This window comes from Anoplophora glabripennis, unplaced genomic scaffold, assembly GCF_000390285.2.
Source record: "Anoplophora glabripennis isolate ALB-LARVAE unplaced genomic scaffold, Agla_2.0 scaffold38, whole genome shotgun sequence".
Lineage (NCBI taxonomy): Eukaryota > Metazoa > Arthropoda > Insecta > Coleoptera > Cerambycidae > Anoplophora > Anoplophora glabripennis.
This window is the reverse complement of record NW_019416373.1, coordinates 1730812-1745555: the sequence shown is the minus strand read 5'-3', so window position 1 is coordinate 1745555 and position 14744 is coordinate 1730812.

Sequence of the window (14744 nt, the reverse complement as noted above, 5' to 3'; positions counted from 1 at the left end):
ACAGAACAGTTATCACTTCCCAAAGAAAGAAAAAATAACGATGGAGAAACATATTAAACAGCGTAAAATTGACGAGGACAACAGTTAAATATGAACAATTTTTCGAAAATGAAATACGATGATTCAAATGAAAGTATAGGTTTTCATTTTATTATAAGAAAAAGGTATGGGTGGAATCTTTAGTGAAATAAAAGTACATCCACATAATTTCATTAGTATTTTTAGATGTTATGATCAGCAAAAAATTATTAATCAATTTTCGTCGTTCACTAGAATATGCATGTTAACTAGGCAATATTAATTCATGTTTCATTTTCCTTAGATCACCAAACTTTTAACTTTGAAAGGTTCTACAGTAAGCATAGAAATTAAATAGGGAACTTTCTTTAGGTCCTTAATAGAATTCAAAATGATGTCGAATGTCGAAAATGTTCACCTCCCCATTACTACCCCGTAAGCATAGAATGCCTTCTCTTCTATTCGACGTAGAAAGGTCTAACGCGACAAAACGATACCAAAATCACTCCGATCGGATTGAAAGCCTGTAACTGTTAAGGAAGTAAAATTGTACCAAGGTAACTTGATTTAAATCGGTTTATATTCACCCAAGAAAACTACCCTTGAATATGGCTGATTCTCTTCTAGACACCTTGTATAATACGTAAATATAGATACAAATACGTCAGAAGGGAAAAGTTGCCTTTACATTTGCAAACAATGTTATCTAAATTTGGGTTTATAAAATTACTTGTAAGATGTAGGTGTTTTATGTATTTAATTAACTGGTTAACTCTCTAAAAATGTTGTGTAGGCGTAGCCATTCCATCAATATCCCCAGTAAATGAGGTTTTGATTTTGTCAGTCCTTTGTACTAACAAACAATACCGTTCAGATGAATTAAGTTAATGAATTAATGTTAATAGGACTAACAAGGATTATAATAATACAACTATGTCTTTCCCTGAACTATCCACACTCGCAATAGAGAATCGAACACTAATCACCTATATTTACACGTTTGTGTTCTTGTAACGTCTAAAGGATGGATTTTACACAGATGTGAAGCATGTTCTTGTTAGAACTTGTTAAGTCCAAGCATCCATAGCTACTCGAATGAAACTAGAGGAGGAACAGAAACCACACTGAGTAAAGTTCGTGTCCTATCTCCAAACTTTGTGAAAGACCATGCCCTTTTGGATGTAAGGTCAAGTAGTGGAAGACCTGCAAGTTAATACGGGAAATCTCTGTCCAAACTTGATAAAATTGCTGGTGCCCACTATTTTGTCTTTAAAGAACATTGAAAATATATTGTGGTGTACTTATTTGGTTTTGTTTAACATTTAATTAAATTGAAATCCAGTTTCAATTTCTTTTGTATATTGAGAGTGATTCACAACTTATAAAAAAAAATTGGGAATGCAGCATGAGAAATGGAGTTAATTTTAAAAAAAATTTGTAAAATCCTTTTAGTTTGAGCCACTTTTGACACTTGAAAAACTAATGTAAACTCTATCTTAAAAACGTTAATACTAAAATCGGATTTCAATATTCGGAATCGCCTGGGGCGACGCGACGTGGAGAGAGAGAATTTTTTCTCGGAAACTATTTTTTTACTTTAATCACTTAATTTTTCATGGAGCATCTATTCCCAAATTTTTTTGGATAAGTTGTTAATCACGTCAGATAAAAGTTTTCTGATTTTGTTCATTAGAATTATCAATTACAAAATTAACCAGAACTTTTTTGTTTACAAATGCACAAAAGACATTAAAAAGCAAAAAGTCCCCTTATTATTCAACATGATAACATTAACATTACAACATGGTTCCTGAAGAAATAAAATAACCCTATTTTTACATTAGACTTCCTTAATTTTTTTTAACTTCAATATTTTTTCTCAATGTCCCACGTCAAAAGCGACATTATGTTTTATCACTATCTAAAGTTTTGGAATATAACGGCGGTCGTATACTTTTACACATGCGTGTGGTGATTAGTTCGTTTTTGTAGTCGTAACAATTTCCTAAAATTGTGAATACCATAGTAGTACAATTTTGACAGCAAACGTATTTTTTAAAACGACATCTAGACGAATACTGTTGTACTTTTTTAAAAAAAACGGGACCTCAACTTCTATTTCTACCGGGAAAGTATAAAAGCAGTTCAGTGTCATATCTTTAATATTAAATAAAATTTCGCCAAGCTTCGAATTTTTTAAACTGAAATTTTTTATTTTCAATTATCAAGTTGAGATACACAGTATAGCATCTGACACCCCAAAAATTGTCTCACAAATACCCCGTGACCTGACCTCGAACAAAACGCGGATTTCCTGAAAAAAAAAAGTATAAATTTTAATAAAACATGTGTCGTATAGAATGCTTTTTATTGCTCTTATAAGATTTCGTGCCACGACGAGTTTTATGTGTTGGTTGGGACACGCAGAAAGTAAACCGATTTAATTTAATGCTTTTGGGGAAAAATATGTAAGCGGTTTCCGGAAAATGACTACAGAAACTAATAAGTTCTTGTTTGACTCCTACGCAGCCAACTTATTTGGACCCACATTTCGATGCCACGCACGGATATATCAAAACCGGTCTCCAAATATACACGAGATGGGGCGAAACGTCTGAAACGACTTTATTAAGCGAGACGAACGGGTTCCGAAAATGTTTATACGGGGCAGTTTTAAAGATGATACCTACTTGTGTCATTTTCTACCAATAAAACACTTAATGAATGCAAATCTATAGCTTGTGCGCAAAACTTAAAAAGTCCATACTTTCTTACCAAAAGTTCACATGTCCAAATAATTTTTTAAGATAAAACCCAAACTAATGATAACATTTTGGTGATAATTTGATTTGGACTTATTTTCACTCAATTTCACTCATAATGTATCAATTTTTGTCCACCCAATTGAGTCAAATTTTCCTCTACTGGTTTTATACACTTAGAATAGAGTCAAAAGTCGCTCAATGGATAATTAGCAGTAACTCAGATTTGAGTGAAACTCACTCATTTCTGTTGCAATAGTTTCACTCAGTTGTACTCATACTATAATAGAGTGAAAATTTTACTCAATCAGGTGTGGACAGAAATTGATATATTATTGAGTAAAAGTGAGTAGTGAAATTTTTTTATTGCTTTCACTCGCACAGATTTTTTACTGTGTGGGCTGATTATTCTGCTAACTATGATGTACAAATCTGTCAACCAGTGGTGTAGATACTGGGACATAGCTAACCCGAAGTCTTGTGATCACTGAATATTTTGGATATTGAAACAATGTGTTTAATTTCTAATGTTACTTTTAATAAAGAAGGATTTTCTCAATTTACTCAAAAAAACGAGATATTTTCTTTTTATTATTTGTTAAAGTTTATAAAGATTTTTATTCTAAAAGTATTTATGTCTAATCTCTTCTAAAATAGTACTAATGAAAAACGCATACCTGAAATTTGAAATCATCGAAACAATTTCAAAGGTATTGAACATCTAATAAAGGTTAGGATCATTTTGTTATTGTTAATGATAGAAACATAGTTGTCATGAAATACAAAATTATCGAAGTGGCGTAACACTTTTAAAGGATCATTTTTAAAAATTAAGCAAACAAAAATTCACAGTTATAGCTAAAGTATTGTACTTGTGATAACTGGGCTTTTCCCGCAATTATTATGTAATATACTATTAGTGCTTATTATGAAAATCCACTAAAGATTGCTTAACATTAATCATGTATAAGTTCAGTCATGAATGACATACTAGCTGTCAAAGTGAGATTTACGAAAAATCCATGTAAGTACAAATATTCCCAAAAATTACTATTTCTTCTTTAACTGTAGAACAGTTTTGGCTTCAGACTTTTGATACAGAAGCACTTCTAGTATAAAATGGCATTTGAATGTTCTATTTACTGTCGAAGTTAGTCCTTTTAAAACTAAGCCACATTATATGTCCCAATAAGAAAATGTCTCTTGTATTTGCATGTTTATGTAAAAACTTCCAGACAGACTGGCATGTAAACCAACCTGTTCACTATGCGTAGGTGAAAACGATGCACGACTCTGACTTTTCGCCATACAAATGTATATACGAGTACATTAAAGGATTTATTATCTACATACCTCCTCTCCTGAACTAATAGGATTTGTTAGCATTTGTGAAATTCATGAATAATAAACATGTGTATTTAATTTTCCATTTACTAATGCAGTAAACCAAATTATAAAAAGCGAGTAGAGGAATTTATTCCCAGATACATTGGTGGCAAAGGATTTGTAGGTATTACCATATTTTTCTTCAGGACTTGGGTTGTATTTAAAAGAAATTTGTTCGTAGTTTCTTATGTAACTGAAAACTGTTGCTAAATATTCACAGACCAGTCATCCTCGAGTCAATAGCATAGGTCGACCCGAACGTAACAACTATCAAACCAACTTTAACAAGAATTTTAAGCATTGGGTAACGAATCGGCTAACAAATTGTTCTAACGGAAATATTCGGCAGATTAATCCTGTGGTTCATTAAAAAATACCTCGAATACCTTTGCATGCCTTGCCAAATAATAATGGTAATAACCAGAAGAGAAATCATATAGTTATTTTTTACATTCTCGAGTTATATTACTCAGCAATGTACAGGGTGCGCATATATTTTAACTGAGATGTAACTGAGTGAAATGAAAGTCATTTTTGAAAATTACAAATATTTAAGGAAACAATTTTATTAAAAGGAACAACATTTGCCAAGTCATAATATCAATAACATTACTCGACTTAGACCCCAATTTTTTAATTCCCTCTAATGCTCTGTGATGAATTATAGCCTAGGAAAGTACAATTTTAAGAGTGATGTAAAAAAAGTTCAATTACTTGTTCAGTAACCTTAACGCTTATACAGGGTGATTCGCAAATGGTGACGAAAAATGAAAACTCGCATTCTTTGGTGAATTTTAAGGGGAGTTTTTCCTATAAAGCTTTTATCTAAAACGTTTCGTTAAAAATATACAGGGTGTTAAAAATCAGGCTATTTTCATAATTTAAAAAGCAAATCTCTTAAAATACTTAACAAATATTCACTCATTACACGATACGTTTAGATATTGTCTGAAGTTACTTTTAGCTTTTCCTTTATTTATTTGGATATTCCTGTGAAAAAAATTAAAAAAATATTTTCATTTTAAAATATTCTGAAAGTCTGCAAACGAAAACTTTAGGACATAAACTATATTTCAACTTCGATTACAAATAACAATTACAAAGTTAATATATTTTTAAGATAGAAATTTAATTTAAGTATATTTGCACGAACGTAACAAAAATTGATGGATGCAGAATTGAAAAACATATGTCCATGACCCATTTTCAGTTCCAAATGGGCCATTAGAATAAAAGCATCATGTCCTGGAGTAAAGAGCTTTATGCGTTCTGAAATAAAATTATTATCCTCAAAATTTTGTTTGTTTCAGTTACAACTTACGACGAGTTAAAAAGTTTCGCTCTGAAAACAACTGATTAGTTTGAAATATGTACGATTTAATATTGAAGCAGAAGAAACAATACAACGATGGCAGCAAATTAATTCAAACGATAACAGACACGGAACACGGACGCTACTGGAAAATGCAAGGAGTTTTGGCCTTATTTTTTTTAGTAATATTTTATTTCACCAAAATTTAATTGCGAAGTAAAGGAAATAAAATTACTAGCTTGTAATCATTTACAAAGCTACATATTACGCGTAAATACTAGAGTCAAGTCAGTGGTTCTCAACAAGTATTCTATTAAAAAAAAGTCGTGCAAATTTATTACTGAATTTGACTTTTTTTCTTATATTTTTCGTAACAGAACTATTAATTCCATGTACAATAAACTGTACTACTTACAGTATAAAATCTAATATTTCCCTTGTGTAAAAAAATTGTCTATTTCTCTATTTTTGTCTGCAGACCATCTTTCCAACAACTGAACGTGTAACTAAGAGAGACTTGCACGCAAGCATTAGAGAACACTTACATCAAATCCTCAAGGCAATTTTATTAAGTAGTTCTACATTGCAGGTACCTGTAATCGATTTAGCTATTGAATATGGACGAATTTCAGCCCAATTCCATACCAAAACTTTTGCAACGCTATTACTGTCACACATAAAATTTGTACGATTCCGTTTTTGACATGCCGTGGCATGCTAGCTCGCTGTTGCAGGTGATTTTGTAAATTCTAATTTGCATTGCGCGATTATCTACACGAAATCTAACACACGAGTTTTGAATGGCCGTTATTTCTGGAATGGCTGGTTTTCTTCGAAGTACAAGCTGATGTACAACATTGCACATAAATACGTATAGTTCGCGTCAGGTGTTTTTGTCTTATTAATGGTACAAATGAGGCTATGTGACTACATTTTGAAGTAAATTCATATTGTTATTAGAAAATTGAATAAATATACATATAGGCAAAAAATTCATTCATTCCTAGATTAATATCTGTAAACTGATATTTTTTAAACTCATTCTTTCCAAATATGCGAATAATGTATGTATTGGGGAGTATGATTGGAAGATGACACCTGTTACATCCGTTTGTAAAAAGGATGATAAACTTTATAGCAAGAACTATAGACCCATTAGTCTATCATCTGTTTCTTGTAAGTTAATTATTATTGCGCTTGTGGCGCCCTCTAGAAGATACAACAATATCGTCGAAAAATTCGAATTTCTCATCCCAAAAAGCCGCCGGATATCAAATTCAGATAACAGTTATGCAATAAATAACTATTAGACATCATTTTTACTTTTTATTTTGGATAATTATTACTTAGTAGTTACTAAGTAAACAGTTGTTTACTGAGTATTGCGGGTATCATTCAATGCTAGTTGAAATATGTACAGTTAGGGATCTTGTCTGTAGGGTTATATATCTTTTGCATAGTTAGATTTCTGGTATCGAAGAATATTGTTTGACTTTATCTAATACCATTTTTTAGAAGAAAAATTTGAATTTGTCTGTATTAGTTCAATGCCTTTAAAATATAGTAAAAAAGATTAACTCTCCGTATATTAATGATTGCAATGTTCAAATTGACTCAACAGCATTCTTCTGATATAACGAGCGTTCAAATAAAAACGTGGTCAAGTTGGTTCTGAAAATTTGGACGTAGGGCGTAGCGTATAGCAAATGAACTTAAACGTCATCTGTCAAAGCCCTATATCGCCGCTATCAATTTGAATATTTTCGTTTTAAAAAGCGTTTAAAATGGTGTTTTCTCAAGAACAAAAAGTGTTTATCATAGAGTCCTACTTTAGAAATGGACGCAAGATTGATGGAATATGGAAGTATTCTATTGAGGAATGTTTCATAGAATTTCAAAATCAATTTCCCGGCGTTGTTGAGTACAATATTTTTCAAAGTGCAGTTCAGCGTTGTGTTAATGTTTTTCGTGAAACGGGCAGTGTAACAAGAAAAGAAGGAAGCGGCCGACCTAAAAAGCGGACTGAAGAATTAAAAGAAAATGTCCAACAAATAATGGAAAATGCGCCAAGAACTTCTGTACATGTTTTATCACAAATGGTGGGAGTATCAGTGGGTACCTGCCATACAGTGTTAAAAAAAGATTTGCGTTTGTTCTCCTATCGTTTAACTTGTCAGCAAGAACTTCATGAAGTTGATTTTCCGCGACGGGCTGTATTTTGTGAATGGTTTTTAAACAACTACGGTGAACTTCATAATATCACCTTTTTTTCTGATGAAGCCTGGTTTCATTTAAGTGGTTACGTAAACTCACAGAATATGAGAATGTGGTCTTCTGAAAAACCAGATAACTTTTTTGTCGAGGGCCCTCTACACGCTCAAAAAATTGGAGTTTGGTGTGCTCTCAATCGAAGGAGGATTTATGGACCTATTTTTTTTAATGGTACTCTTACTGCGCAAAGGTATAGAGAAGAAATTATCGCTCCTTTTGTTAACCAGCTGGAAGAATACGAAATTACAAACTTTTACTTTCAACAAGATGGCGCAAGGGCACATACGGCAGGCGAGACGATGAATATGTTGAGGGAAGTTTTCCAAAATCGACTAATAAGTCTCAATGCTGAACATGAATTTCCACCGAGGTCATGTGATATTACGCCGTGTGATTTCTTTTTGTGGCCTTACCTTAAAAACACTATTTTTGAACTGCCTATTCCTGATTTAAACCATCTGCAGGCTCGACTTATAGACAAGATTCGTGAAATTAACAATACCCCGAGCATCTTAGAAAATGTCTTTAATTCTTTGAGGAACAGGTGTGAAAAGTGCTTGGAAAAAGGAGGGGGACACTTTCAGCAGCTGCTTTAATTTATTGTTATAACAAGGGGGGGACACTTTCCGCAGCTCCTTTAATTGTTTGTTATTGTTATCACGATTATTCTTTAAAATAAAGTTATATAATCATTAACGTTATTGAGACTGACAGCTGCTATACAGCTCGTTGAGAAATGAGGTTAAGTTGGTCGCTATAAGCTACTCCCTACGTCCAATGTGTCAGAGCCAACTTCGACCACGTTTTTATTTGAACGCTCGTTATTTTTGAAACCTGTACTTTATTTATAATACCTTTTAGGTGCAGTATATAAATAAACGCATATATCTACAAGTTTCACCTGTCCGACAGTATTTTACAGCATACCATCGCAGTATATTGGAGTATAGCGTGACTGCACTATCTGATGTGATAACTAATGAGAAAGACGAATATGGCGTAATTAACAACGACACATACGAATATACTCTTGGTTACACCACTAAATATGTTTATTTCTTTCTATTCGTATTTATGAAACAAAACGTATTATATTTGTTAACAAATTACCGTCGATAAGATCCTCCCGGTTGTGATTTGTATTTTACAGTTTTCGAAATTTACTTTTTATTTACTTTTTGAAGAAATAAAGCGTTTTTGTGTGGTTATTCCTATGAAAGTTGGTGCAAAATTATATCCATTCATTTTAGTTGCATTATTTTAGCAATTTACTTGTAAATAAAGGGGAAAAGTTTGATACCAATTTTCACAGCAGTACAATTGCTATTACTATGTACTGGAAACACTAAAATAGGAAGAGTATATTAAGGAAAAGAAAGGACATACAACGACTCTATAATCATAAAGTAACCATAACACTGCGCAATTGTAAAAGTTTATCGTTACATTAACACAGTTACTGTTGGTTGTACTCTAAAGCTTTTTATAGTGCATTATGTGCTGCGTTCCCTCTTACATTATAAAACGGACGGCACTGATGAATTTTACGACGGAGGGAATAGTGAAACATTTATTTTAGTTTTGGATTAAATTTTTTATTAGCACGTTTAACACCGGATACCGATGTTTCTACGCAATAAAATGTAAGAGTAACATTTAAGTATCTAGCCAAGGGAATTATATTTTTAACTTTTTTTTAACTGCCTTGACATATTGTAGGGATATAAAATTGCTACTAGAAAAGCACTCCAGCGTTCAGAACATAGGCATGGACGACTGTTCATTGCTGTAACAACTGAATTAGGTAATAGAATATCAAGTATTAAGGGCAGTAAGTGTTCTTTACTAATTGAGAATCTCCAAAATGTTCGAAACTAGTCTGACTTTGACTTTTCTGCATACTCGAATATTGAATAAATTTAATGAAAACCAAAAAATTTTTTATTTTAAAAATATATAAAACAAACAAGCCGTACATGAAAAAGTTTTCGCTTCGGTTGATTAATTACAGAAGTAATTATCAAAAATTTGATGTTTAATAACACATTAATAGCGATTTCCTAGTAAACGGTTACATTTATCGGCTTGAACAAAGATCACATAATCTTTTCTGATATTGTTTCTCTTTTTAATGTTTACATTTCTGTGATGTCTAGCAAGAGAAAAAAGTTATGAACAAAACAAATTTTGAGTTCTAGGTAAAGTGCCCTCTAGCGGCGCATAATGAAACTGTTCTCTGACTGGTCCAATTTGGCAAGCTATAACTTACAAACAATTGACAATTCGAAAAAAAAATTCATTACATACTGCTATTATTTTAATCTGCAGAATCACCGCTCGGAGTTTCCTGACGAACTTAATGAACACCCTGTATATTCAAGTTTCAACATAGAGTTTTTCCGGTTCCGTGAAAAAAATCCTAAAAATCATTAAAAAACAGCCTTCAAAGTAGAAAACTCTCTAATTCGGAGCCAAAATTGCTCTATCACCCTCCAGTTTTTTTTAAATCGGGAAAATCATTCCAAAAATACGGAAAATCGCGTGTTATTGTCTCGGATCTTAACATTCTCCCTTTTTTTTTTTTGTAATCGTACTCTTTTATCTTCAAAAGATCTGTGTAGTGGATACCTTGTTCTTTTTCTGCTATCTGGCTCGGATTCCCTTTTAAGCATCCAACAAAAATCATATTAACATCCCATCGTCCTTGGTACCGGCGTTCCATTTCCTTAATGTCTTAAATAAAGGTGACTTATGCTACATTTATGGTAAATTTGAATTTTCTAAACAGAGATTGTATCTGGGGATTCGGTTTTAGCTCGTCAAAATAACAAGCGTTCAAATAAAAACGTGGTCAAGTTGGTTCTGAAAATTTGGAGGTAAGGCGTAGCGTATAGCAAATGAACTTAAACGTCATCTGTCAAAGCGTTATATGGCCGCTATCAATTTGAATATTTTCGTTTTAAAAAGCGTTTAAAATGGTGTTTTCTCAAGAACAAAAAGTGTTTATCATAGAGTCCTACTTTAGAAATGGACGCAAGATTGATGGAATATGGAAGTATTCTATTGAGGAATGTTTCATAGAATTTCAAAATCAATTTCCCGGCGTTGTTGAGTACAAAATTTTTCAAAGTGCAGTTCAGCGTTGTGTTAATGTTTTTCGTGAAACGGGCAGTGTAACAAGAAAAGAAGGAAGCGGCCGACCTAAAAAGCGGACTGAAGAATTAAAAGAAAATGTCCAACAAATAATGGAAAATGCGCCAAGAACTTCTGTACGTGTTTTATCACAAATGGTGGGAGTATCAGTCGGTACCTGCCACACAGTGTTAAAAAAAGATTTGCGTTTGTTCTCCTATCGTTTAACTTGTCAGCAAGAACTTCATGAAGTTGATTTTCCGCGACGGGCTGTATTTTGTGAATGGTTTTTAAACAACTACGGTGAACTTCATAATATCACCTTTTTTTCTGATGAAGCCTGGTTTCATTTAAGTGGTTACGTAAACTCACAGAATATGAGAATGTGGTCTTCTGAAAAACCAGATAACTTTTTTGTCGAGGGCCCTCTACACGCTCAAAAAATTGGAGTTTGGTGTGCTCTCAATCGAAGGAGGATTTATGGACCTATTTTTTTTAATGGTACTCTTACTGCGCAAAGGTATAGAGAAGAAATTATCGCTCCTTTTGTTAACCAGCTGGAAGAAAACGAAATTACAAACTTTTACTTTCAACAAGATGGCGCAAGGGCACATACGGCAGGCGAGACGATGAATATGTTGAGGGAAGTTTTCCAAAATCGACTAATAAGTCTCAATGCTGAACATGAATTTCCACCGAGGTCATGTGATATTACGCCGTGTGATTTCTTTTTGTGGCCTTACCTTAAAAACACTATTTTTGAACTGCCTATTCCTGATTTAAACCATCTGCAGGCTCGACTTATAGACAAGATTCGTGAAATTAACAATACCCCGAGCATCTTAGAAAATGTCTTTAATTCTTTGAGGAACAGGTGTGAAAAGTGCTTGGAACAAGGAGGGGGACACTTTCAGCAGCTGCTTTAATTTATTGTTATAACAAGGAGGGGGACACTTTCCGCAGCTCCTTTAATTGTTTGTTATTGTTATCACGATTATTCTTTAAAATAAAGTTATATAGTCATTAACGTTATTGAAACTGACAGCTGCTATACAGCTCGTTGAGAAATGAGGTTAAGTTGGTCGCTATAAGCTACTCCCTACGTCCAATGTGTCAGAGCCAACTTCGACCACGTTTTTATTTGAACGCTCGTTACACATAAAAAGTCTTATTGTGCTGGTTCACACGTTTATCTCAACCTTCGGACACGTGCTCAAGCGATAATTTGAAGATTTTCCGTGTTTTTGGGGTAGTTTTTCGTTTAAAAAAAATTGGAGGGTGATGGAGCAATTTTGACTCCAGATTCGGTTTCAGCGCGTCAAAATACATATAGATACGTAGGTCTAGTCAACTTTTTTTTTCATGGGTCTGTGTAATTATTGAATTTTAATTTAGGAAAAAAAAACGCAAAAATTGAACTTTTTCGGATAAGACTTTTCTATTACAAATATTGTTAGGAAGCTGTAATTTAATTTTTATAGATTATACACGTCACACTTTGTATACAATTAAGAAGGACTTTATAATCACTATTCAATTTTCTTCAGAATGGTAGGCACAAAATATTCATTTACTAAACACTCTGTACATCTAAATAGTTAGAAAAATATGATTTGTAATACTTTTATTACTCCCAAAGTATAAATACGGGACAAGGAACAATTATACAGAACGTCATTTTCCTTGATGTGTTCCAAATGAAACATTTCGACGATGTTATAAATTTCAAAGTACACTTTTCTCGGTGTAAAGCCAACGACTAATTTGCAGTTAATTAACAGCCAGTTCAAGCTTGAACGGTTCGACTACAGGTACTTTCAGCCGAAATTAGCGCCTAGTTGGGAACGCTCCGGCAGATCGAAGCGCGGCAATGCGTTTTTGCGGGCCGAAGTGTGTACCGAAGAACAGAAAACCTCTAATTGCCAATTTGAATCGCTAATGACTTCCCATTGTCGCCGCGTTGCTCGGCTGCGTACCCAATCCGGTCAAATCGATAACGCGGTTAATACGTCTAGGCATTAATATTCCCGTTACAGGACGGGCCGTTTGTAAGTTGTTGACACACACCGGTTTCGCTAAAAGGAACAACGCAATTAAGCCGATACGCAAAGGAACATATACCGGATTAATTGGACGGGTTTGCTTTGTCAATACCAAAGGGCGCGCACACAATACGGCGTTCGAACTGCGAGACGCGAACCTCGCAATCATAACGGGGCGGCGATGGTCTAAAGTCCACGGGATATAACTGTGGGAACAGTTCTGCATAAAGGCCGATCAGACTGAGTTACCAACAAATCCTCTAAGTACGGGAACTTGTCTGGGGATAGAGCCAATAATCCGGATGGTTTCTCGGCGCATAAATTTGTATATTAAAAAGGGCCGCGCTTAGTACTGGAGGAATTTAAATTTAATTATGTGTGATCTACAGGGTGTCACCTAACGAATGTTACATACTTTAAGGGTATAATCTAGAACCCAAATGGTGTCGATGCAACCAAACTTGCTTAAACGAAACATGTCGCAAAAAAAAGTTGCAAAGTGTTAAAGTTAAAGGTTTTATTTCTTGTTTTCTCCGTAACTCAGAACCCAGTCAACCGATTTGAGCAAAATTTGCTGTTGCTTAACTTCTCTTCATGAAGTATGCAGTGATTATGCTCCTATTAGGTTAAATCATACAGCGTGTTCATTTTGCTACAACCCTTTGTGGATATACTTCTGTAACTTTTTTGTACAGGGTGATTCACTATATTTTGACCCCCCTCTAGCTTTTTTGTTTTAAGAGTCATAAAAAATGTGAAATATAAAAGTTGCACGAGTTTTCATGAATTTTTCGAAAATGATATTAGAAAAACAAATGAAGTCCAAACAAAATGGCCGCGGATGTTAACTTTGTTAAGTTAAATGGAACGCCCTGTATATTTTTACATATTTGGATAGAACGTTCTCTGTTGAGCATGGGGTTTGTTGGGTCCATCTCTAACAATAAGCGAGATACTATTAAAAATGAAAAAAAGGTTTTCTATTCAAAAAATAAGACTTTTTTTATAACTCTTTCTGACTCGATATTCAGATTCGTAAGATGTTCTTTAACATGAATCAAGATGATGCCGGCCGGAAATTTGGTGGCCATTTATTTAAACAATTTTTTTTAAACAAATTGGTTTTTTTACTCCGGAAAATTTTTTTTTAGGTTTTTTGGCTCATTATAAACAAAAAAGTTCATATGCACAATTTAATTTGCTAAAAATGCGGCCAATTTCCGGGATAAAAATTGTTATTTTTGATGTTGCCAAGTACCTAAATTAAAGTTTAAACACCCCCCTACAAGACGCTGGAGAGTTTTTGGGACTCTCATTATTTTAAAGCCTTGTCTCTAATACGTGAATTTGCACCATGCACTTCCGATGCATTGAAATTACACATCTTAAGATCTTTACAAACGTACATACGGAAAAGTTCCATTTTTCCTCAAATCAATATTTGGATTTTACAGCTTTTGGTTATCAAAATGAAACAGGTGAATTATTACCTAAATTTATTACCAAAAATACATTACCCAAAGACTTAGTTAAACAATACAAATGTACAAAAAACTGTAAGGCTAAAGCTTGTTCTTGTAGGAAAAACTATGTAACTTATGTACCTTTATGTGTTTGTAACATAGAACAGTGTGAGAATTCTTATGATTGAATAAATGTGTGATAATAATAATAATATGCAGTATTAAATAAATGTTCTTTAATAAAAATCAAATGTATTTGATACTATTGCCCTTTTATTTTTTTTCTGCATTCTATTCGTACAATTTTGAATTAATTAAATAAAATTATTATGAAGTATGAAAATTAAATAATTTTTTA